Source organism: Anolis carolinensis, chromosome 3, assembly GCF_035594765.1.
Source record: "Anolis carolinensis isolate JA03-04 chromosome 3, rAnoCar3.1.pri, whole genome shotgun sequence".
Taxonomy (NCBI): domain Eukaryota; kingdom Metazoa; phylum Chordata; class Lepidosauria; order Squamata; family Dactyloidae; genus Anolis; species Anolis carolinensis.
The window spans coordinates 85,597,079-85,623,357 of record NC_085843.1 but is presented as its reverse complement, the minus strand read 5'-3'; the positions used below and the strand labels follow the sequence as shown (position 1 = coordinate 85,623,357).

Here is a 26,279-nt window from a genome sequence, read left to right as displayed (position 1 = left end):
TCAGGTCAGCAAGCCAACCTTTAAGGCACAAGGCTTTAACCCACTTCGCCACCGGAGGCTCCATATTTGTAACTCACACAGAACACATTCAGCTTTGGGAAACTGTGGAGTATTTTCAGTCCATTCCAAATCACCTATCATTTGCAAATAGTTAAATTGTTCAGTGATGCAAGTTATTTCAACTCTCACCAAAATGAATATGATATCTGCATTATTCGGCCCATTCTTATTTATTCACTTTAGTTCTCCAGCCTTTCTCCTGATATAGGGACTCAGCCTAGACATTCTTATTTGTCTGGGAATTCATTTTTAATTAGCATTAAAATAGGACAGTTCTTACTTTTGTTCTATTGTGTGCCTTCAAGTCAAAACCCTAAGGCAAACCTTATCATAGTGTTTTCTTGACAAGATTTCTTCATAAAGGTTTACCTTTGCCTTCCTCTGAAGGTGTGACTTGCCCAATGGGAAACCAGTGGTTAAATTGAGCTTTAGATCCGGGCCTCCAGAGTTGTAGTCCAATGCTAAAACCACTACACCACTATAAGACACTAGAACAATTATATTGATATTACAATTAAATAAAAAAAAACATTGTAGCACTTTATTTGATAGTGGTATGTCAAATTTAAAAAGTTAATCCAATTGAACAATTTTTTAAAATGTCTTTATATCTGCAGGTCAGACAATGTTGCATATTACATTCATAAGCAAATGATTCAACTATCAGTAGAACTTGGGGTGTCAGCCATCTAAAAGATGAGGACTGTGTGGCCTTCCAGATGTTTTGGGACTGAAACTCCCATTAGTTCTAGCCCACTAGCCAGTGGTGAGAGATTATGGAGGGACAGAGGTACCTCCACCTATGATCTGTCTCATCTTTAAAAAAAACTTCCCCACTCCAGTTTTTTCTGTTCTGCTTTATCTTGAGAGCTGCTTCTTATATCATTCCATAAAAGAAAATTAAATGAGATCTAAAATAGGATGGAATTCCATAATTAAATAGGCAAATTAAAGAGATGCTATTTCTTTCTGTCATCACTGTTACAGCAAAAAAGTATTAGGGATTTATTTAGTAACAACTATGTGTTAAGTATTGCTGAAGAAATTATCAAATCTAGTTCTACCCTTGATATCTTTCACACCTTTGGGAAAATAGTATGTGAACTGGAGCAAGAGTTTCCGTATTCGTTGGATGTCTGCACAAGGGTCTCAGATGTGAAGGGCTTCTAAAACAAAATAAAATGTCAGTTTCTGTTTCTATTCAAATAACTCCCTCTTAAGAGGAGGCCTCTTAAAATGACATATCTTGGGGCCTCAGCATGTCTTAATCTGGCCCTGCAGGGTTTGCAGAGTATAAACACCAGGAGCTTTTGATTTGAGGAACAATGGCATCCTTTGTTAATTCTCTCAATGTTCCCTCTTCCATCTTAGTTTAGCTGAGATACACACAATAACTAGGGGGTTGAAAGATGGATTTTCACAGCAACAATCTATTGTTTTGAGCAATCCTTGTTCTAATGCAGAGTATTTTTTGGCAGCTTGGTCTTGAAGAATTCCTTAGGACACATTAGCTTTACAAAAGACTACCTCCTAGTGGGGATGAAAATCACTATAACTAGTTTGCTGATATGAATCAGCAATACTATCTACAGTTTATTTCTGGAAGCCTGTTTTTTGGAAATATTCTTATCAGTGTCTGCAGTTCAAAATTTACCATCTTACCCCTACTGAAGAGGAATTCCTAGGCATAAACTGATGATATCATGCAAACTTTTGCATGCACACTGAGCTAGAAGTACAACTACTCTTGTTTGTGAAAACCTTCCATGCAACATAATACCTCAGGGCAGATTGATGCATGAGAGGGGTGGACAATTCCTTATTCCCCAATACATATTTGTAAAAGGTAAAGGTAAAGGTTTTCCCCTGATGCTAAGTCCAGTCATGTCTGACTCTGGGGGTTGGTGCTCATCTCCATTTCTAAGCTAAAGAGCCGGGAGTTGTCTGTAGACACCTCCAAGGTCATGTGGCTGGCATGACTGCATGGAGCGCCATTATTTGTAGGCTGATATATTCAGTCAATTTAATACTCATCTACCCAGAACTGAGTCCAATTGAAATCAATGTGATTTATGTCTTAAGTATGCAAGAATGCATGCAGGCCTGGCCTCAATACAGGCAAGAATGTACTTTTATTCTAAAATTGGACTGTCAAACAGCTCTGCAGGTCAACACTTTTTTCAATAGAAAGTAAGAGGGTCAAAAATGTCACCTTTACTACCTTCTCTTATTCTATAGAGTACAGGATACTATTATCCTGTTTCCTGTTGTGAAAATTATTTCCCTCTTTCTGAATTATTTACTATTCTGTTTAATGCTGAATCAAAGAAAAGCGAAGGACATTAAAGAGGAACATTTTCACTTTTGACAGACTGGTCAAGGCATTCAAGCCCATTGCTTTGGGCTCAGATGAATACAACATACATAAAACATCACATGACTCTTTCTTTCTTTCTATTTTCTTTTGGGGAGGAAGGAGAGAACCTATATTTCAGGCAGAGTGCCTTCCACACCTCTCCCATAAAATGCCACAGCAACCTATGGATAGTCAATAAATCTTATTAGTATTCCTGTTTACACAGTAGAATTCCAAAGAACAAAGTTCAAGAGAGATTTCAATGCTGGAATTAATGCTATGCCAATCCTTCAGTTACCTATTCAGTAAGCTTTTTGTTAGATTTCCTCACTGCAAAAAGCAGATTGTTTTATGAGCATTGTTTGGTGGGCTTGCGAGGAAAGAGTTGTCCTGCATTCTCACCCCATTAACAGAAAATAATCTTATCTTTTTCTCACATCTGCGATTTATCCATGGACAGCTCTACAATTAGACAGAGTGAGGCAACTGCTTCAGACAGTCTGCGCTGGCAGCAAGCAAAGGCAGTCATTCCTTCTCTTTTGTAGGACAAAGCTATGTGTATCACAGAGCCTGTCCTCCACTCCCGAAGCTAATCCACTGCCTTCAGATGTGATAAAGGACCTAACCTCTGTGCCAGGGTTGAACTAAGATTCAATGTTTTGTTCAGTCAGGCTCTGCATGTTGAACACACCTTGTCCTTTGCTTCATACTGCAAAATACTTTGGACCATCTCCAGATTCAGTACTGGGAGAAGCTACTGGAAATGCCTTATCAGGATAGAATGGGCAAACCTTTCCAGTTGTATGCAAAGTTCCAGCATCTTGCTACAATGACCCACATAATGTACCTGGGTTGCACACATTCTGCAGACAAAACACAATAACACCAGCAGACTATTATTAGCAGTGCACCCTCCCTCCATACAAGCACACACACAAATACAAATCTTAAAAGGTTTTCATCTTGCTATGTGCATGTTGGGTTATTTAGCAATCATACATGCATTTTCAATGTGGGATGGTTTATGTAGTTAGTTTTGCTTGTTGCTTAGTAACCTGAAGCTAAAGCTGCATTCCAGAGTTGATGGCACCATTTTGGGGTTTTCCATGTGATGTGGGAAATGGGAGTATACTTCCTGGAGACTTAGAGGAAGTGACATATGCCTTTAGAATTTGGGGCATAAAACATGCTGATGTTACTTCTTTGTTAAGAGATATGTAGTATCCTGAACTGTATTCTTTTGGAACTAAGATGTTTTACCTGTATGACCATCATCATACAAGATTGTGAGTAAACATATTTTTGCTATTTTACTTTTGATGTCTCTGACGCTTATTTTATGACATGACTCTTTAAAGGGAAAGGGAGGCTGGTTGTTTTTGCTTTTTTCTCATCTCTGTTCACATAAACCCCTAGTATTCTGCATTTTTGCTACTATGCACCAATATCTAACCATATTGGTATCATAATCCTAACAGGTTATGAATATATTCCTAATTGTGCAGGGGACCCACCTCTTTTTTTTAAAGTAATTTTTATTGAGGTTTTCAACAAACAAAACATTATACATATTATATATAAAATGGGAGAGGGTGGCAAAATGGGGTCCAAGGTGAAAGGGGGGTAAAAGGGAAAGGGAGCAAAGGAAGAAAAAAAAAGACTCACACACACAAAGGGCAGGGATAAACACTATTTGGTTTTCCATCCAAATAGACCTTAGAGTTGTTTATTTTTAATTTTTATAGTCCTGGTTGCTCTATTATTGTCTATCTGAATCTTCAATTCCAAGGCTTATTTCTTACTGATTGCTCATGTATTCTCTATATAACGTCCAGTCTGTCTTTTTTATTGACTCACCCCTATGTACTTTTAATTAAAAAAAGTTAATTCATCCATGTCTCAGATCTCTTCCATTTTTCCCTGCCATTGTTCTTTCGTAGGAATGGCTTGTGACTTCCATTGTTTCGTGTATATAATCCTTGCTGCCGTATTAATATAAGTGAACAATTTATCTTCATTTAAATTGAAATTTGTTTCTGTATCTGTCAGTCCCAATAAATAATATTCTGGCTTCATCGGGAATCTTTTTTTAAATATTTTTTGAGATTCCAAATGTATCATTTTCCAATATTTATTTGTTTCCGGACACGTCCACCACATATGATAATACGATCCAATATAAATTCTACATTTCCAACAGGTGTTTTGAGTTTCTTTGTACATTTCCCCCAGCTTTTTTGGTGTAATATAGCACCTGTGGAACATTTTCATCCAATTTTCTTTTAAGTCCCATGCGTAAGTGTATTTTATTTTTTTCTTCCATATTGTTTCCCATTCATCCATATTTATTGAACGACCGATATTTTTAGCCCACTTTACCATACAGTTTTTACCTCTTCTGTTGCAGTTGACTAGCCAAGTAATTTGTCATAATTTTTTATTATCTCCTTTTTATCATTTTGAAGAATCTTATCCCAGAAATTTTCTGTACTACTGAAGCCAGTTTTATTATCAACCAAAAATTGTTCCTTAAATTTGAGCATATTGTAGCCATGATAGGTTTTTAAACTTCCTTTTTATCTCTTCTTGACTTTTAATTTGGTATCTACTGTTCTTTTTGGTCAAAATTTCTTTATATGTGGGCCACTCCGCCCAACCTAGTAATTTTCTATTGTTCCCTTCTAGCGGTGAAATCCATAGTGGAGTTTTATCATAAATGAATTTTTTGTATTTTTCCCACACTTTTATCAGGGATGATCGAATAAATGATTGCCAAAATCTTTCTCTATTTGTTTTTTACCATACCATACGTACGCATGCCACGCCCGTCTCAAATCAAAACTTTCTAAATTTAAAATATCCTTTCTGTTTAGGTTACACCAGTCTTTTATCCATGTCAATGCACTGGCTTCAAAGTATAGTTTAAGATTTGGAAGGCCGAAGCCTCTCCGATCTTTATTATCAGTCATTATTACATGTTTAATTCTGGGGTTTTTACCTTTCCGAATAAATTTTGAGAGATCTCTGTTCCATTCTTCAAATGTTTTGGCTGTTCTTATTATAGGTAAGTTTTGGAACAAGTAAAGGATTTTCGGTAGAATATTCATCTTAATTACTGCAATTCTTCCCAATAAAGAACTGTTTAAGTTCTGCCATTTTTGTAGATCGTTTTTTATTTCCTTCCACTTTGATTTGTAATTGTTTTCTAATAATTGTGCATTTTTAGCTGTCAACCATATTCCCAAATACTTGATTTTTGTAGTTACAGAAATTCCCATCATGTTTTTCAAGACATCTTGATTTGTTTTTGTCATGTTTTTTGTTAATATCTTTGTCTTCTTCCTGTTTATATAGAAGCCTGCCACTTCCCCATATTCCTCAATTTTACTTAACCAAAATGGTAATTCTGTTCTCGGATCTTCTATAATGCATATAATGTCGTTTGCAAACGCTCGATATTTAAATTCATTTTTCAGTATTTTAGTGCCTTTTGTTACTTGATCTTGTTTTATATTTTTTAATAAAAATTTCTAAGGTGAAGATAAAAATTAAAGGGGATAGTGGGCAACCTTGCCTTACCCCCTTCCCAATTTTTATATTTTGTGTATATTGACCATTAATCATAATTTTAGCTCTTTGTTTGTCATAAATTGTATCTATGGCATTGAAAATTTGATACCCAACATCAGTTTCTTTAAATAATAATTTGAAAAAAGGCCAATTTAAGTTATCGAAAGCCTTCTCCACATCAACGGAGAGCAGCGCTAATTCTTTTTGATGATTCCATTCATAATATTCTATTATGTCTAAAATGCATTTGACATTCTCTTTCATTTTTCTTCCTGGAAGGAAGCCTGTTTGTTCTGATCCGATCCAATTGTTTAAAAATTATTTAAATCTATTAGCTAAAATACTGGTGAATATTTTGTAATCTGTATTCAAAAGGGATATGGGGCGATAGTTCCTCACATTTGTCGTATCTAAGTCTTCCTTAGGTATGGCAATTATTTCGGCTTCTCTCCATGTGTCCGGTATTTCCTTATTTTGTAACACTTTATTCGTTACTCTCTTCAAATAATTTATTGTCACGTCCTGCATTGTTTTATAAAAGCTTGCTGAGAAGCTGTCTGGTCCTGGAGACCCACCTCTTTTTCAGTTCCTAGCTTCCAGACTAAGCTTAGCAAAGCTGGGTCTACCGTGTTTCCTCTAAAATAAGACCTCCCCAAAGAATAAGACCTAGCAGGGGTTTGGGGGGGATTGCCAAATATAAGGCCTCCCCTGAAAGTAAGACCTAGCAACTAAGGCTGCAGCAGAGTTCCATTGGGAAGCATGGCTGCAGGGCAGAAGCAGCACTCATTCATACACACCGGAGGGAGGGAGGGAGAGAAAGTGCTTGCTGGCCTTGCCTTGCCTGTCCCCCAGCCTCCCTGGCTGCTGCTGCGCTGCTGTTTCTTCCTTCCATCTCCGTCCTGGCCATGCTCGCTTCGCCCCCAAGGCTTCTGATTGGCTCCTGGAGCCAGGGCAAGGGAGGGTGGGAGGGAAGGAAGAGGGCTTTCCACTCGTCCTGCTCTTTCTGTTTCTTGAAGGTACAGGACGCATAGGGATTCTCCTCTCATCCTTTTTCCTATCCTATGCCATGAAACTTATTATTTTATACTATTATTCTATTACCATGTTATTATCATCATATCTGTTACTATTATTATATCCCATTATTATATTATCTTATTAATATATTTTATATCATTATATTATATTTTTCTATTATTATTATATCATTATATTATTATTATATTATTATTATATTATATTTTCATATTATTATATTATTATTCTGTTATTATTATATTCCATTTTATATTATCCTATTAATATATTTTATATCATTATATTCTATACTATTATTCTATTATATTATCATATTATTATTTTATTATAATTAGCATATTCTGTTTTATTATTATATTCCATTTTATATTATCCTATTAATATATTTTATATCATTCTATTCTATTCTATTATTCTATTATATTATCCTATTATTATTATATTATTATGCTATTATGTTATTATATCCCATTATTATATTATCCTATTAATACCATATTATTCTCATATTCTGTTATTTTTATATCCTATTATTATATTATCTCATTAATATATTGTATATCATTATATTATTATTATAGTATATTATATTATTCATCATTCATGACTACATTGAAACTAGAATAGAGAGAAATCAGCATGGAAACCTTGTGAAACCTAAACTGCAAGAGGTACCATAGATTGTTGTACATGTAAATAATGGTAGTAACAAGAAATTCTTGATAGGATTCATAGTTTGTCTGGTTATGCTGGTTTGTGACGACAACTACTTTACAGTATATAATAAATGTTCATTTTGTTGTTATAAATGTGAGCTCTTCTTCATGGAAAAATAAGACATCCCCTGAAAATAAGACCTAGTGCATCTTTGGGAGCAAAAATTAATATAAGACACTGTCTTATTTTCAGGGAAACAGGGTACCAGAATATAATCAAAGTGCCATTGAATGACTTGTCTCTGCTGAAAACAGATTAAGAGGGTTTTCCAGGACTATTTTAGATGCCTCCACATATTACAAGGGCAGAGATCTCAGGCATCCCTTCAGAGATCCAGGAAGACATAGTGATTTGGACATTGAATTACAGCTCTGGGGACCAGAGTTTGAATCCCTGCTTGGCCATGGAAATGGATGACCTTGGGTATATTACACTCTCAGCCTCAGAGGAAGGTGAAAACAAACCCTCTCTGAGCAAATCTTGCCAAGAAAACCTGATGATAGGTTCACCATTATCTAGGGGGCAGTTAGACCATTTAGGCTGCAGTCTGGGAGCAAATGTCATCTAACTGTAGCCAGATTCTGAGTGGACTTGCATAAACTGGATTTGCATGGTTCCCTATTCCAGATCCCGTGGATTTTAAAAAAAGATTTAGATACTGAGTGGTTTGATTGTGTTTATTTTTGAATTTGTGGCAGACAGGTGTTAAAACAAGAATGGGAATCATGTTCCCCACCCCCACCCGAAATGTTGTAGGACTGCAAGACTTAGCAATATTAAATGTGGTGAGATTATGGTGATGGTGAAGAATACTGGTACTTGCAATAACTTCTGGAGGGCCACAAAAATCCTGTCCCTGTTTTAAAATCCCACAACTCATATATGCAAGGTTCCTCCCCTCCCATCAAATAATATTTGTATATTTTAAATTGTATTGTAATGCTTTTAATCTTGGCCACTTTGAGTCTCCTTATGGAGAGAAAAAGCCGGGTATGAGTAACATAATACCAACACTAATACAAATAATATCCACCAAGTGCAAGAAAAGCTGTATTGCAGAATGAATGCAGCTTGACACCACTTAACTGCAATGGATCTATGCTACATATTCCTGAGAGTTGTAGTTTTAGAAAGGCTTTAGCCTTCTCTGCCAAATAGTGCTGGTGCCTCACCAAACTGCAACGCCAAGGATTCCTCAGCATTAAGCCATGCCAGTAAACATAGTGTCGAACTGCATTAATTCTACAGTGCAGATAGATGTTCCTTTTTCTCATCCTTGTGCACCGACTCTGGATGTGTTCCTACAAGGAAAGACGTGAGACCACCGATAGCAAAGGAAACCTTCTTTCCAAACGCGCCGATCCCACAGCAGCCCCTCCAGGCCTTTCAGTTCCTCCTCCCTTCACTCGCAAAAGCATCCTCCACTCCCGCGCGTCCATCTCGGATCGATGCGAGCCTTCCGAAAGTTGATGGGCGGTTTTCCTCCCCGCGCCTCCCCCTCCCCAGCCCTCCCCCTCGGGCTGCTTTCTCCAACGGCGGCTCTCTGTCATCTCTCTCCTGGTAATTGGCAGCAACATCTGACAAGGGATCAACCGTTGCTCGCAATCTGTTCAGTGACATTGCACACCTGGTCTTCGCATCCTCTCTCCCTGCGTGCACGCGTGTGTGCCTCCCTCCCTCCCTCCCACTCCGGCTTTTTGTACCGTGCTGGCACCAGACGCCTCTCCAAGAGTCATCACTGGCGGGCAAGAGAGGCCAGGCTTTCCTTTCCCTTCCCAGCCAGGAACAAGGTCGGCTCGCCCTGCATGACCCCGCGGGAGAGGCTCTGCCGGATCCTGCCTCTGAAAAAAAAAAAGGGAAAAATGTGTTGTCGAAGGCTTTCATGGCCGGAATCACTGGGTTGCTGTGGGTTTTCCAAGCTGTATGGCCATGTTCCAGAAGCATTCTTTCCTGACGATTCGCCTGCATCTATGGCAGGCATCCTTAAAGGTTGTGAGGTTTGTTGGAAATTAGGCAAGTGGGGTTTATATATCTGTGGAAGGTCCAGGGTGGGAGAAAAAACTCTTGTCTGTTTGAAGCAAGTGTGAATTCTGCAGTTGATCACCTTGATTAGAGTTGAATAGCAACAAAATGTGATTCAAAGCCTAACTGATTCCTGCTGGGGATTCTTTGTTGGGAGGTGTTAGCTGGCCCTGAATGTTTCATATCTGGAATTCCCGTTTTCGGAGTGTTGTTCTTTGTTTACTGTCCTGATTTTAGAGTTTTTCTAAATATTGGTAAACAGATTTTGTTCATTTTCATGGTTTCGTCCTTTCTGTTGAAATTGTCCATATGCTTGTGGATTTCAATGGCTTCTCTGTATATTCTAACATAGTGGTTGCTCGAGTGGTCCAGCATTTCTGTATTGTCAAATAATATGCTGTGATTCCCAAAGTGGGCGCTACTGCCCCCTGATGGGCGCTGCAGCGATCCAGGGGGGCGGTGATGGCGCCTATTAGGACACAGGGGCGGGGCCAGGGAAGGGGCAGGGCCTCTTCCCAAGTGCCGGAGACAGGGCTGAGCACCTGAGGCGCCTGTTAGGACACAGAGGGCGGAGCTAGAGGAGTGGGCGTGGCTTCTTCCCAAGAGCCAGAGACAGTGCTGAGCCTCTATGCCTCTCCTGAGAGGGCTTTTAGGACTTAAAGGGCGGGGCTAGGGGTGGGGGCGGGGTGTCTTCCCAAGAGCCTCTGTACACCTCCCCTGAGGTGCTTGTTAGAACATGGGGGCGGGGTATAGAGGTTCAGCCCTGTCAGGCACTTGGGAAGAGGCCTCGCCCCTTGTGTCCTGGCAGGCGCCGCAGGACAGGGATAGAAGCTCAGCCCTGCCTCAGAGCTTGTAAGTCCGCCCATCCCAGTCCTGGCCTCCCATTTGTGGCCCTGCCCCCCTCCCCCTCCGAGCCCTGCATCTTGGACTAGGGGAGAGGCTCAGCCCTGCCCTCTTGAGCAGGAGCCACACCTACCCCTCTAAGCCACACACCCCTTTCCAGGGGGCACTGAGTAATATTTTTTCTGAAAAGGGGGCGGTACTGCTCTAAATAAAGAACAACACTCAAAAATAGGGGAATTCCAGACAAGAAACAATCAGGGCCAGACCTTGAAGCTGAAAGGCTATTCAATGCTAATCAAGGTGGCCAATTGAAACATTTACACATGCCTCAAACAGACAAGTGTCTTTCTCTTATCCTGAACATGGGAGCCCTTGGTGGCGTAGTGGATTAAAGCTTTGAAGGTTGGGTTGCTGACCTGAAGGCTGCCAGGTTCGAATCCCACCCGGGGAGAGCACAGATGAGCTCCCTCTATCAGCTCCAGCTCCATGCAGGGACATGAGACAAGCCTCCCACAAGGATGGTAAAAACATCAAAACATCCGGGCATCCCCTGGGCAACGTCCTTGCAGACGGCAAATTCTCTCACTCCAGAAGCAACTCTGGTTGCTCCTGACACGAAAAAAAAAAAATCCTGAAGATTCCACAGATATATAAACCCCTATTGCCTCATAAGGGCAAAACCTCAGGAAAGAATACTTCTGGAACATGGTCATACAGCCTGGAAAACTCATAGCAACTCAAAGAAAGGAAACCCTCAGCACTTCCCTTGAGGGACACTGCAGCTGCCCACTGCCTCACCCCTGCAATAAACCTACTCTTGCTCTCTGAAGTGGGAAGACTTCAGCAAACCTACTGTGTGTTTGTGCCTTCAAGTCCCCTATGGACTGATGGTGACCCCTATGGATTTCTAGGGTTTTCTTAGACAATATATACTCAAAGGTGCCTGCTGCCCTTCCTCCCTCCCCTTCCCCCCTCCCAACCCAAAGCAGTCACAAAATGCACTTCTGAGGTGTCCCCAGTGATGGCCTTAGGATAAATGAGGCCCTGTGCTAGTTAAGTTATTAGGCCCGCTCCTTGGGCCCTGGAAGAGGTAGGCTCATTAGGCCTACATTGCCTACTTTGTGACACACTCCCATAATCAACTCGATCACATTTAGAATTGCACCACAAAATCTATCCTAAAATTGGGGGGAGGGGCAAGGAGACCCCCCCCCAACAGGGCCCTGTACTTAAGCACACCTAAACACAATGGTAAATCTGGCACTGAATGTATCCCAGAGTCAGGGAGAAATCCTCTGGCAAAATGCGGAGGACAGTGTGGACTCCTGCCCTCACCCCAAGTGCACTATAAATTCCAGAACAAGGGCTGGAGAACAGCACCCCCCCCCCAGGCATGGCTGTACAACAGGGAACTGACCATATGGGAGGGGTAACTTATTTCCTCTGCCTCTATCTGTCACATCCCCCCTAATTTTAAACTCCCTATGCCTCTGGAGTGCTAGGAAATGGAGGAAAAAAACAGAGTAGTTTGAGGCCAGGTTCCATAGTTAATATAATCACGTTCCTGTCTTCAAAATTTCAGACATGTCAATCATAACATCTGTGCATGTCAAAACTATTTCCTCCCAAACCAGTTCCAAGCAGCATTATAGTGTCAATGTAGATGTGCCCTGCAACTCACTCCTTACAGGCCTAGACCCAGCCCCACAGGCCTCAAACCAGGCAACCCAAGCTAGAAATGCACTGCATATGAAAGTCCTACAGAGCAAGGGTTGTAGTTCTGGCCAGAAGGCAGCAAGGCTGACAAGAAAACGGTTACTGGCTGAGGAGTGAAGTTAGCAGGATTGGTCCAGAGCTGCCTGGAATTAGTCAGGCACCATTTGTGACTGAGGAAAAGACCATAAGAGTCAGGCCCCATCTATAGTGGCTGTTCATTTCATGCAGTTTGATGCTAGCTTCACACTGCAGTGATCAGACAACCAACTTCCATATAAGTGCACAAAAGAAAACCCTTAATGTGCAGCAATATTATGTAGCAATTTTATGCTATCACCAGCCAGGCCTCAACCCGGCACCAGGATTTCCTATACACAGCAAAACCACTTTTTCCAATGGTTAGTGTAGATGAGGTCACAGAGGCTAAATACAATGCACCCAGAGTGACCCTGAAAGGTTTCACTGTTACTAGGCACATCTAAATGTCCACTTAATATGTGATGAAAGCAGCAAAGGAGGAAATGATTCCATTATGGAGCTGATCACACCAGGTCAAGGCCCTTGGTCCTGCTTATGTTCAAGTGTGGATCACCAAGTGTCATCTTTTTACCATGTAACGTGGTTTACACATAGTCTTGTATGTGGCTTATCTGGGTTTATCACATCCCTGTCCATCCCTGTCAACCCCCCTCCCCGAATTTTTTCAAGTTTTTTTTTAAATTTGGTTTACTTATGAATTTTAACTGGTTGACCAAATCCCCATGAGTGTCCACTGAAGGAACTACTCTTCATGATTTGCTTTAAAAAAAAAGTTTCAAACCCTCCAAATATTTTCTGGCTACCGCCCTGCCTGTGACCTGCCTTCAACCCACATTAAGTAGCCAGTGTAGATGTGTGCACTTCTCTCCCAGCCCTTGTGCTTCATTTGCAGACTACTGTGGTCCAATCCTATGCTGGTTTGCCAAGGGTAGCAATCCCCAGGGCATTTAGGAATATGTAGCCAGACCCTAAAAACATTTAATGGCGGGGGGGGGGGGGGGGGGAGAGAGTTGGGGATTTCACGCGTTGCCTAGGCACGTTTAGGGAGTCTTTCAACCCATCGACCACACTCGTTTGAATTAATGCTCGCTGGTCTATGTAATATCCTGCCTCGCCGCCCAGCACCGGCACTCAGCCCGACTCTGCGTCCTTGTGAAAAGGGAGGGAGGGCATAAAACCCAGGCCCGAAAAGCTTTTAAAAACACTGAAGACTCAGCAGGGAATTTGGACCACGGAGTGTGTGGGGGGAGGGGGGAGGATTGCGAAGGGGAAGCAGCCAAGAGAAGCCACGGTTGCAAGCGAGGCTTCACGAGCGAGAGCGGCGCGGTTCTTCTCCTTTCTCTCTCTTTTCTCCTCGATGAAGGCTGCCGAGGAGAGATTTCTGAAGGCGAAGGAGGGACCGAAGCTTCCGAGGAGATGGGAAGGGATGGGGGAAGCCGGCAAGGAGAGGCAGAGGTGTCCTTTGGAAAGAGGCCAGTTCTTCAAGGTTTGGAAAGTTCCAGGCTCTTTATTATCACTATGTAAACTATGGACTTAATCTGCTCAGAAGCAACTCATCTGTGGTTTTCTTTTCAACAGCACAAGGTCCAGCCACCCTCCCATTACTCCTTCTTGCAGTCTCGATCATTGGGTTGCTGTGAGTTTTCCAGGTTGTATGGACATGTTCCAAAAGCATTCTCTCCTGACATTTCGCCCACATCTATGGCAGGTATCTTCAGAGGTTATAAGATGTTGGAAACTAGGCAAGTGGGATTTATAAAGCTGTGGAATGTTCAGGGTGGGAGAAAGAACTCCTGTCTGCCCCAGGCAAGTGTGAATGTTTCAATTGGCCAGCTTGGTTCGCATTGAAAAGCCATGCAGCTTCACAGCCTGGCTGTTTCCTGTCTGGGTGAATCCTTTGTTGCGTGGTGTTCCTCCAAGGTGAACTGAACCATCTAAACTGGGCTCTACAGGCCAATAGAGACTCCAGATACAAGAAGAGCTGCAAGGCCAAGAAAAGGCCAAGAGAATAAAGACAATGATCCACCTAGATCATTGACCGCATAGGCAAGTTGATGGAGAAACACAGCCTACAAACTATCTACAGAGCCATTAAGAAAATCCAACAAATGCTACCTTCAGGGAAGGACAAGAGATCCTCTTACCTCTGCAGGAGTTTACCAGATAGCATGCAGCTATAGGGATGTTGGGTAATCTAGCAATCATGCATGCATTTTCAATGTGGGATAGTTTATGTAGTTAGTTTTGTTTGTTGCTTAGTAACCTCAAGCCAGAGCTGCATTCCAGAGTTGATGGCACCATTTTACGGGTTTTGCATGTGATGTGGGAAATGGGAGTATACTTCCTGGAGACATACAGGAAGTTACACATGCCTTTAGAATTTGGGGTATAAAAGGAGAGACTTCCTTTTGTTCTCCCCCTTCCTGCTTCTTGATCCTGCCATGCTGATGTTACTTCTTGTTAAGAGAGATGTAGTATCCTGAACTGTATTCTTTTGGAACTAAGTTTTTTTTTTACCATCATCATACAAGATTGTGAGCAAACATATTTTACTATTTTACTTTTGATGTCTCTGAATGCTTATTTTATGCGCATGACTCTTTTAAAAGGAAAGGGAGGCTGGCTATTTTGCTTTTTCTCACCTCTGCTCACATAAACCCCTAGACTTCTGTGTTTTTGTTACTCTGCACCAATATCTAACCATATTGGTATCATAATCCTAACAGGTTATGAATATATTCCTAATAAGTTATGATCATATTTTCTAATAAGAGACCACCAAATGCAGCAATGCCCAAATCAAGGAACATGAAAAGCATTGCAGACTAATTCAACCAGAGAAGCCATCCATAGCAGAGTCCTTGCTGAACGAACTTGTACACAGCATATTATTTGAGAACATAGAAATGATGGACCACTCTAGCAACCACCATGTGAAACTACACAGGGAAGCCATTGAAATCAGCAAGCATGTGAACAATTTCAACATAAAGGAGAAAACCATGAAAATGAACAACATCTGGCTACCAGTATTAAAAACCTCTAAAATCAGGACAGTAAACGAAAAACAACACTCTGAAAACAGGGGAATTCCAGACATGAAACAATCAAGGCCAGCTAACACCTCCCAACAAAGGATGCCCTCAGACAAGAATCAGTCAGGCTTTGAAGCTGTAAGACTTTTCAGTGCTAATCAAGGTGATTAATTGCAACATTCACGCTGGCCTTCAACAGGCAAAGTTCTTTCTCCCACCATGGACCTTCCACAGATATATAAACCTCACTGGCCTAATTTCTTCTAATTTCCAATATTAGGCATCCTCGCAAGCTCTGAGGATGCCTGCCATAGATGCGGGCGAAACTTCAGGAGAGAATGCTTCTGGAACATGGCCATACAACCCGGAAAACTCACAACAACCCAGTGATTCTGGTCTTGAAAGCCTTCGACAACACATTACAACTCTCCTGATTCCTGTGGACCCAGAGCAGGTATCCTATCGGCCAGGGCTTTGAAAAATGCTTTCCTTTTGAGTTTCCCTGCGGATTTCCAGTTGACTTCCTCGTGGCCTGCAGAAAATCCTTCTCTGCAGCCAGTTTTTTTTTTTGGGGGGGGGCTTGTCCCGGGGCCCCTGGGCCGTGACTGGACTGCCCCGTCAGAGGAAACTTTGCAAAGCCAGCGGCGGCCTTTGAAGTGGGCAGCCGCCAGGAAACGGCAGAGCTGAGCGCTCCTCTCCGGCAGGCCTCATTTCAAAGAGAAGCGCTTAATGGTGCGGGTTCCTGCTTTGGGGAGAGAGGAGGAGGGAGGGACACAAACACACACACACACGCCCGAACTGGCGCCCAGCCCGACTACGGCGACATCAAAGGTATTTGTTTTGATGATCTCCTGGCTATTTTTGGCAAGAACTTTCCTCCTCGTTCCTCGCTGGAGAAGTTTCGCCCCTGAGAGCGACTGGAAGGGCCTGTCTTTGTTCTCCCCTGGATGTTTACGCTGCTCGGGGAGTCACGTGCCTTTTGCGGGGACCACCAGCCCGCCGTTGCACTGGCTTCGTTTGGAGTTAATCCGAGAAGGGAAGGCGGAGAACAGGACGGATTGCCTTAACTCTTTAGGCCCCAGCTTGAGCTGTGCGGAGGGGGAAGGGAGGGAGTTTGTGCCGTGGAGCCTTGACTACCGTATTTGATCGCTTAGAAGTTCATCGCAGGCTTAGTAATAACAACGTTGCCTAGTGGCACTGGTTAGGCACCCTTCCTCGCCTCTCTAGAGCTGCCCTGGATCAAGCAGTGTGAAACTATTGATTACACTGGCCAATTCACATTTTGTTGCCTCAGATATTAGGCCTGTTTCTGGGTATATTTGACCTGCTGATTCCAAATGGCAGAAGTTACCCCCTATCCGTTCTAGTTTTTGAGAGACATATGCCATCTATCAGTCTTCATAAGTTTGCCCATAGAAAATCATGATAACCTTATCTAAGGGTCCTTCTACATTGCCATATAATACAGATTATCAAAGTAGATAATCCACATTATCTGCTTTGAACTGTATTAGATGAGTTTACACTGCCATATAATCCAGTTCAAAGCAGATAAACCCCACTTGCATAGTTTCCAACATACCTCACAAATGTGTTGTTGTGTGTGTTTCCAGGCTGTGTAGCCATGTTCCAGAAGCATTCTCTCCTGACGTTTCGCCCATATCTTTGGCAGGCATCCTGTGGCAGGATGCCTGCCATAGATGTGAACGAAACGTCAGGAGAGAATGCTTCTGGAACATGGCCATACAGCCCGGAAAACACACACAACAACCCTGCGATTTCGACCATAAAAGCCTTGGACAACACATACCTCACAACCTCTGAAGGTTCATGCCATAGATGCAGGCGAAACGTCAGGAGAGAATGCTTCTGGAACATGGCCATAAAGCCCGGAAAACTCACAGCAACTCAAAGCAGATAATCTGAATTTTATATGGTACTGTAGAAGGGCCCTAAGAAACTAGAGCCTACGCTGTCTATTCAATATAATCCCAAGAACAGGCCTAAAAGACAAGACACCAAGAAATTATTGGAGGGGGGGTTAGACTCTATTATCCTTCATCTTTGTGATTCCTGTATCCAAAACTAGTTCATAAATTGAAACACAAATCACAGAGAGCAAGCGTGATGCAGTGCTGGAAGATCTGGGTGTCAACCTATTAAAATGTTGTGGTTGTTGTTGTTGTTGTTATATCCTGCTTCCCTCTCATAAAGGAGGCTCAGAGAAAAATCCTCTGGGTGAACCTGGGCAAGTCACACTCTCTTCCAGAAGGAAGGCAATGGCCAACCTCCTTTGAGTAAATATTGCCAAGAAAATCCAGCCGAGAGTTGGCATGAGTCGGAGCCGCCAATCACATCCTGCCTACATTCTTCATTAATCCAGACTGGCTACTTCTGCGCATACCATTCCAACCCCTCCAGGCACTGAAAGACTGGGAGAAAGAATGTTTTGCAATCTTAAAGCACTTTCCTGGTTCGTCGGAGCAGACTTGATGTGATCCCCTGATGTAAAAATATAATTTATGGAGGATCAGTGTTTATTGCTCAGGACAGATACGCATTGCTTCCAGGAGCCTTCTCCAGCGGGGGCCGCAGTGCTTTGAGGGTCGGACTGCAATTCTAGAGACCCGGATTCAAATCCCCGATTGGCCATGGCAACTGGGGACCGAAAGCTGGCCTAATCCTGCAAGAATCTTCTCATGGCATCTTTCCTAAATCTCTAAAGCGGATGCGATCCTGCGGGGCCTGTTAGGAGGGGGTTGTCTCCCAGGCAGTCGGCGCCCATTTTTCACGCCCTTTTTATGGAATGACAGTCACTGAATGCAGCGAGACTGACTTCTAGGGGACACAAGGCCATCCTTCTTCTTCTGAGTGTCTGGAAGGGAAGGACGTTCTGGGGGGCTCAAGGAAAGGGAGAGGGGGCATCCATAGCACCGCGTCCGAGGAAGGCGCGACCCTTCCCCACCCCCCAAATATATATCCCTGTCGGCTTTGGCTCGCCTTCTCCAGGAGGCTCCAAATTCGAAACAGCTGCTGGCCTTGCCGTGGTCTGCCTGCTAAAATATGCCGATCTCCTTTTAATCTGTTTCATATTCACAAATTAAGCACTTAGCCTAGGTAATAAATCATTAGCAGTTTACGAGACTCTGCCAGAGAGAGACACAGCGGCGGAGGAGGGAGGGGGAGGGCATGGCGATGGGGGAAGGGAGGGCGATCCCCTCGCAGCAGGCCAGCCAAGGCGGGGGAGAGAGAGGGCGAGCAGGCCGCGCTGCCGCTGGAGCCCGTTGCCAGGCGGGCCCGGCCTGGATGCCATGGCAAGCAAGCAAGCAAACACACAAACACTTGGGCTTCTTGCGAGGCTTCGGCCTCACCCGCCTGGGCCGGAATGCAAGCGCCTTCCCTCCTCCTCCTCCTTCTCTTGCAAAACGCCCCCGGGTTGCCCGGAGCAGGGAGCGCCCAGCTTGACTGCACCTGCAAAACAAAACAAAACAAAACAGCCAGAACAAAAGCGCTCCGCTACGAAGGACTGGAGAGTGGCAGGGAAGCGAAGCTGAAGCGAAGCTGAAGCGGGGCCTCTCCTTCCTCCTTCCCTCCCTCTCTCTTCCCCGAAGGTCTGCGTGCCCTTCTCTTTCGCAGCGGCAGCTTGACCCTTCCTGAGACCAAAGGCCCCACACATGTGTGTGAGTATGTGTGTGTCTGGGTAGAGATACAGAGACAGAACAGATGCATACATATACACACACATATATATTGAGCCCCCGTGGCGCAATGGGTTAAACCCTTGTCCGGACAGGATTGCTGACCAAAAGGTCGGCGGTTGGAATCCGAGGAGCGGGGTGAGCTCCCGTTTGTCAGCTCTAGCTCCCCATGCGGGGACATGAGAGAAGCCCCCACAGGATGGTAAAAAGAACTCTTGTCTGTTGAAGGCCATCGTGAATGTTCAATTAATCACCTTGATTAGCACTGAAAAGTCTTACAGCTTCAAAGCCTGGCTGATTCCTGCCTGAGGGAATCCTTTGTTGGGAGGTGTTAGCTGGTCCTGATTGTTTCGTGTCTGGAAGTCCCCTGTTTTCAGAGTGTTGTTCTTTATTTACTGTCCTGATTTTAGAGGTTTTTAATACCGGTAGGCAGATTTTGTTCATTTTCGTGGTTTCCTCCTTTCTGTTGAAATTATCCACACGCTTGTGGATTTCAATTACTTTTCTGTATAGTCTGACATGGTGGTTGTTAGAATGGTCCAGCATTTCTGTCTACACAAATAATATGCTGCCTCCAAGTTGGTTGATGCGTGTTTGATACGTGTTTGGGAGCTGCGTTTGGTGGTCCCTATGTAGACTTGTCCACAGCTGCATGGTGTAGTGTAGACAATTTACACTCGCCTCTAACAGACAAAGAGTTCTTTCTCCCACCCTGGACCTTCCACAGTTATATAAACCTCCCTTGCCTAGTCTCCAATATACCTCATAACCTCTGAGGATGCCTGCCATAGATGTGACCGAAACGTCAGGAGAGAATGCTTCTGGAAAATGGCCATGCAGTCCGGAAAACTCACAGCAACCCAGTGATTCTGGCTTTTTTTTTTTCGTGTCAGGAGCAACTTGAGTCGCTGGCTATGAAAGCCTTCGACAACAAATCAAACCGCCTTGCCTTCTTCTGAGGAGCCTCTGCTTGAAGCCTCGCCTCTCGCTGCGCCTCCTTCCTCCAAAGGTTTCCTCCCCAGGAAAAGCCTGAGGCGAGGATTTTCTCCGGGAGTCTCCTCTTGGCGAGCTTGTGGCCGGGCTCCAGCGATGCCAGAGGAAGAAAAAAGAGGCCGAGGCGGGCCAGGGACGCTGCTACTCCTGCTGTTGCCCTCCCTTCTTCCTTCCCTCCCTCCTCAAACCGGTTCAGCCGGAGAGATCACCCGTCTCACCGGCTTAGCGTGGGATCTGGCACTTCCCGAGCTCATTGGCATTCCTCTTCCCAAGCGCTGGGGCCTCGCCTGTCGATTGAATAATCCGCTCTAGCGGGTTCAGTGGTGCGAGCGTTTGGGGGGGGGGGGCATTCCCCCTTTGAGACACGCTTGCTTGCAAGTTGGTCTGGAATAAATGCATGAAGACCCAAGCAGATCAACCTGGAAGCCAGACAAGGTGGACTTTTCCTTGAGTAAGCATGCCTAGGGGTGCATCTGCACTATGGGATTAAGGTTCGACCCCACTTGAACTGCCTTGGCTCAATGTTTTGGGATCCTGGGGTTTGCAGTTTGTTGGGGCACCAGAATTCTTTGGTGGAAAAGGCATATGACCTTGTAACTTTACAGTTCCCATGATGCCATAGCACTGAACCTTGGCAGTTCAGGTGGGGTCAAGCACATTAATTCTACAGTGTAGATGCCGCCTAGGATTGCATCCTACTGCATGCTACACAAATGTATGTGGATGTGATGTGTATCTTATTCTGGGGTCTTTAATCCAGAAGGAGATTGCCATTGCCTTCTGGGAAAGCTAGGTGATTGTGCCTCGCCCTAAGGTTACTTGGAGGGATCTAAACTCTTGGCTCCTGGGGTCAGAGTCCAGCAGTTCTCTCTGACTTGAATTAACTCCCTGGATAAACAATGGGGCTTTCTTCGAAGTAAACAACGTTTAGAATTGCAACCTTAGGGCTGAGTTATGTTATCACTCCCCACCAGAGCAGACTCCCTGAATCAATGGGAGTTACTTACACAGTGCTTCAGCTTTCAATACTGGATTCAACTGGCCTACTCTCTCTGGAACCCAGGAGTAAGAGAGAGGCATTTTGTCATTGTGGCCTACTTTGTGTCACTTTGTTGGAAATAGCAACTTTCTACAAGCCTCCTATACTAGTTATTTGTCATGTACAGTAGAGTCTCACTTATCCAACATAAACAGGCCGGCAGAACGTTGGATAAGTGAATATGTTGGATAATAAGGAGGGATTCAGGAAAAGCCGATTAAACATCAAATTAGGTTATGATTTTACAAATTAAGCACCAAAACATCATGTTATATAACAAATTTGACAAAAAAAGTAGTTCAATACACAGTAATGCTATGTAGTAATTACTGTATTTACGAATTTAGCACCAAAATATCACAATGTATTGAAAACATTGACTACAAAAATGCGTTGGATAATCCAGAACGTTGGATAAGTGAGACTCTACTGTATATAATTGTAATTGCTTACTATATTGTATGTATATATTGATATGCAGTTTTCCCTTAACTCTATGTTGTTTGAGGTTGTGGGAGGGATTGCAGACCATGTGACCAGATCTGCGACTTTTCAGATTAAGACTCCATTTTAGAAGCCAGTTTGCATCAGAAGCAGTGGAGCCTCCGAAGGCCTAGGGGATAAAAGCCTGTGACTTGAAGGTTGGGTTGCTGACCTGAAAGCTTCCAGGTTCGAATCCCAGGGGGAGAGCGTGGATGAGCTCCCTCTATCAGCGCCAGCTCCATGCGGGGACATGAGAGAAGCCTCCCACAAGGATGGTAAAACATCAAAACATCCGGGCGTCCCCTGGGCAATATCCTTGCAGACGGCCAATTCTCTCACTCCAGAAGCAACTCTGGTTGCTCCTGACATGAAAAAATAAAATCAGAAGCAGTACAGTTCAGAAGTCAGTCAGTACAGTATGCAATTGTCAGTGTTAGTGTAAAGTCAGTGTCAGTATGCTGCAGTGTATAGTCAGACTGTATTGAGTCAATGTTCAGTAATGTATTAGTCTGAAGAGTGTTAGTCTATATGCAACAAAGAAAACACAAACAGAATGCTTTAGAGACCTTACTGTTTAAACTATCAACCAATAAGAAATCTACCTGTATGCTGAACACATGAAGTTTGTAAGTAAATCAAATATGTTACTTTTAACAAAGAGTGTTTATTTTTAGTCTCTTGAGAGCATGATTTAAAAACCAATATATTGTAGGGGAGAGTAGATCTTTTTGGGCAACTGAAATAACACTTCTGAAGATCTGCTATCTATTTTGTGCATTGGCATATATTTGTTCTTAACTGTTCAGAGAGATAACCAGGTATATCAGTCTAACAACTGAGAAGCTTACTTTGCCTTGCATGAATACTAGTGGATATTTACAACTAAGGAGAAGATTCACTCAAACGAGTATTTAGTTCTTCTCAGAAAGATCGTCCTTTCCAAAAAGCTTATGATTGTTCCAAATAATAGGGAGGCCTCACAGTCTTAGACCTGGCTCTGGAAGAAAGCCAGTGAAATGGCCTGGATAGGGCCCTGGGGAGAATGTCCAGGCCTTTCCACAGCCACTTCACTGCTGCCTACTTCACCATAAGGTTTATTGGTAAATAGTGGGGCACAGAAGTACCTCCTAACACTTACTTTGGGCCAGCTTGCCTGGAGGCTTCTGCTTGGGTATCCCTCCCAATTTAAACGGGGAAGGTAGGGGAATATCTAGAAATACCAGGTGCCTCTGATCTTGGAAGCTAAGCAGGGTCAGCCTGGTTAAGTGAGCAGAAAACTGTAATGTTCTGAATCAGTGTCCCAAATAACCTCAGGAACAGGTCTAAAAACCAAGACACCAGTAATATTTGTTGTTGTTGAGCTGTGTTATATTTCAGAGGAGAGTCTGGAAAAATCACCTCTATCTCTTGCCCAATAAAATCCTGAAATCCATGTGGTGACGGGCTATTTGAAGACTGGGCTTCTTTGGAGAGGCCAAGCGCAATGCTGCTCCACACAGGAAGTCCCTCTGTTTGCAGGAGGCCTTCCGACTGAACCCAGCCATATTCGACTCGACCCTGTCCTTCCCTCTTCTCTCTCTGCCGGAACCGCGAGGCTGCAAATCGATTTCCGTTGCTAATCCATAGACATCAACGCTAATTCCAGCAGGGGAGGGTTACGGGGGCTCCTAGTGACACTTTCCTCATTGAGCCCGTTGGCTTCAACGAGGCTTGACTGTCACCTCGGCCGTTTTGTGTGGTTGTGGTCCTCTTTCAATCCCTCAGTCGTGAGTGAGAGAGAGGATCTGAGCGGTTTCGATCCACACTGGCTGAATTCAAGGCTGAAGATTGGCAGCATCAAGGCTGATTTGAGAGAAGGGGGGACATTTGTCTGGTATTTTTTTTTTCCTTTCAATGTGTAGGAAAGATCGGGTTTGTGGATGGGAACCGTCCTGGATTTGTAATGTTGTCAATAGTAACCTCCCAAGCCTTTCACTATTAATTTGTTAATGTGTATATGCTAGCCTCTATTCTATGTTGATTTGTCAGTTTGACTGTACCCCTTTGGTGTGGAAAGGGTTATAGATATGTGATTATACAGAGCATGTTGAGACTCAGAACTCCATTTTTCATTCAGTCTGCTCTACACCTCATTGGAAGTGGATGTGTCTGCATCACACCTCAGTGGTGCATGCTGCTGTTTGGACATACAGAATAATGACTTATGGACTTTTAGTGAATACAATTATACCTAAAGACTATGGACTATATACCTTGTGTACTCAACACAGAGAGAAGACGACCCAGACTGATGTATGGATAAAGTACGAGGATATTGGATGAACGGATTTTAAGCATATGTTTTATATTTTATACTGTATTTCACTGTTTGTAATAGATTTTATATGCTGTTTGTTTTTAATGATGTGTCGGCATCAAATTGTTCCCTGAGTCCCTTCGGGTGAGAAGGGCGGGATAGAAATATTGGATATAAATAAATAAACTACATCCTATCTATAACTGAACTTTAATTCACCTGTATGGTGAATTAATCAAGATGTTTATGAGTAAACAAGATATGTTATTTTTCAAAGAATACTTTTAAAAATCTCTGAGTGCATATTTTAACGAAGAAATATCAAGGAAGTGTATATCTTTTGGGCAATTACAACTGCAACGGCAAAGAAACAATCATCCTCTGTTAGCCAAATACATTTTTGTAGTGTCATGTCTTTGTCCTTGGCCGTTCAAAGACATGGTTCTTCGGTTTAACAGCTGAGTTACCTATGTGCCATTACATGGATGCTTATGAATCTCACTTCAAAGGGCTGACTTCTAACAAGGTCATGCCTTTTCTTGACTAGTGGTTTTCAAAAGGTGGTCCCCACATGTTCATAGTGACTGACATTTGCCAAACGGGTGTGAGATCATTTTTACCTTTTCAATAAGGTTATGGTTATTAGTTATTTGCAAAGGGATATGTGCCTAGAGACTGGGTGCAGTTATTTCCAATAATTAAAGCCTCCAGTTTCGGGTGGCGAAAGCAGACGTGAGCAAAGGCAGCTCTGAATCGTGGTGGCTGGGAAACGAAGGCAGGAAGGAGAAGGGAGGAGGGAGGAGAGGAAGGGAAGGCAGCCTAAGAAGCAGGGAGGGAGGGACAGGCCAAGGCGAAGAAGAGGGAAGGCGCCGCCCGCCCGCCGACCTGGGAGAGTCCTCGGCGCGCAATTGGAGGCCATCCCCCGGCGACGAGGCGCTGTCAGAGGCGATTTATCTCCTGCCAACGCCGCGGCTCCGGTTCCCCCGCCGCCGGCCGTGCGGAACAATGGCAGCCATCAGCAGCCTTTCACGCGGCCCAGCGCCGGGATGAAAGGCGGAAGGGGCCCGCGTGGTGCCCCATTTACCCATCTCCCGCACACGGACGGACGGACACACACACGCACAGGGAGAGGACGCGCTCCACTTCTCCCTCCCGCGCCACCTGGTTTTCCATTTGCAAGGCTGGGGCTCGCAGCCAGAAATGTCAGCGAGGGCTGAAACCTGACACAGAGATAGCAGCCCAAAGCAATTTCCTGCCTCCGCCTCTTCTTCCCTTGCTCTCGCCCCCGCCGCCATCCACTCCGATGCCTTACAGCTCCCAAGTCCACTCGGAAATCGTTCGGGATGAGATAGAGAACGAGGCACAGGGGAAAGCTGTCTCTGCGCTGCCATATAATGCGGTCTGAACGGCATTGTATATAGCCAGTGTGGGCCCATATAATGCAGTTCAGTGCCCTTCAAACGGCATTATATATGGCAGTGGAGATCCAGTCAGAGGACCCAGCTACACTACTACACAATGCAATTTAAAACTGCATTGCGTTGCTGTGAGCTTTCCGGGCTGTATGGCCATGTTCCAGAAGCATTCTCTCCTGACGTTTCACCCACATCTATGGCAGGCATCCTCAAAGGTAATGAGGTCTGTTGGAAACTAGTCACGTGGGGTCTATATATTCGTGAAAGCTGGGAGAACGAATTCTTGTCTAAAATGTGAATGTTGCAATTGATCGCCTTGATTAGCATTGAATAGGCTTGCAGATTCAGGGCCCGGCTGCTTCCTGCTTGAGGGAATCCTTTATTGGAAGGTGTTTGCAAGGACATTAAATGGTAATCAATTGCAACATTAACACTTGCCTCAAACAGAAAAAAGTTCTTTCTCCCACCCTGGACATTCCACAGACATATAAACCCCACTTGCCTAGTTTCCAACAGATCTCACCGCAGGGGCAAGCACTTGCACCCTTCATCACAACCTCTGAGATACCTGGCATAGATGTGGGCGAAACCTCAGGAGAGGATGCTTATGGAACATGGCCATACAGCCCGGAAAACTCACAGCTACCCAAAATTTCCTGCCTTGAAAGCCTTCGACAACACATAAAACTGAATTAAATGGTCAGTGTAGACCAGGCATGGGCAAACCTCGGTCTGCCATAGGATGCCTGCCATAGATGTGGGTGAAGTCTTTTGGACTTCAACTCCCACAGTTCTCAGGAGGAACTGTGGGAGCTGAAGTTCAAAACATCTGGAGGGCCCATGCCTGGTGTAGAGCCATATAATGCAGTTCAATGCCTTTCAAACTACATCACATGGGTCACTATGGCAGTCTAGATCCAGCCAAAGAGGACATGCACATACACAGAGAGAATAAAATA

General features: G+C 43.8%; 1 long non-coding RNA gene across 1 annotated transcript; it reads left to right on the top strand.

The window, feature by feature from the left end:
• Positions 1–18,620: 18,620 nt before the first annotated feature.
• Positions 18,621–24,119, top strand: LOC134297491 (uncharacterized). Its single transcript, XR_010004251.1, has 2 exons — positions 18,621–19,076; positions 19,988–24,119. It is a non-coding gene; the product is annotated as an uncharacterized LOC134297491 (long non-coding RNA).
• The last annotated feature ends 2,160 nt before the right edge of the window (positions 24,120–26,279 follow it).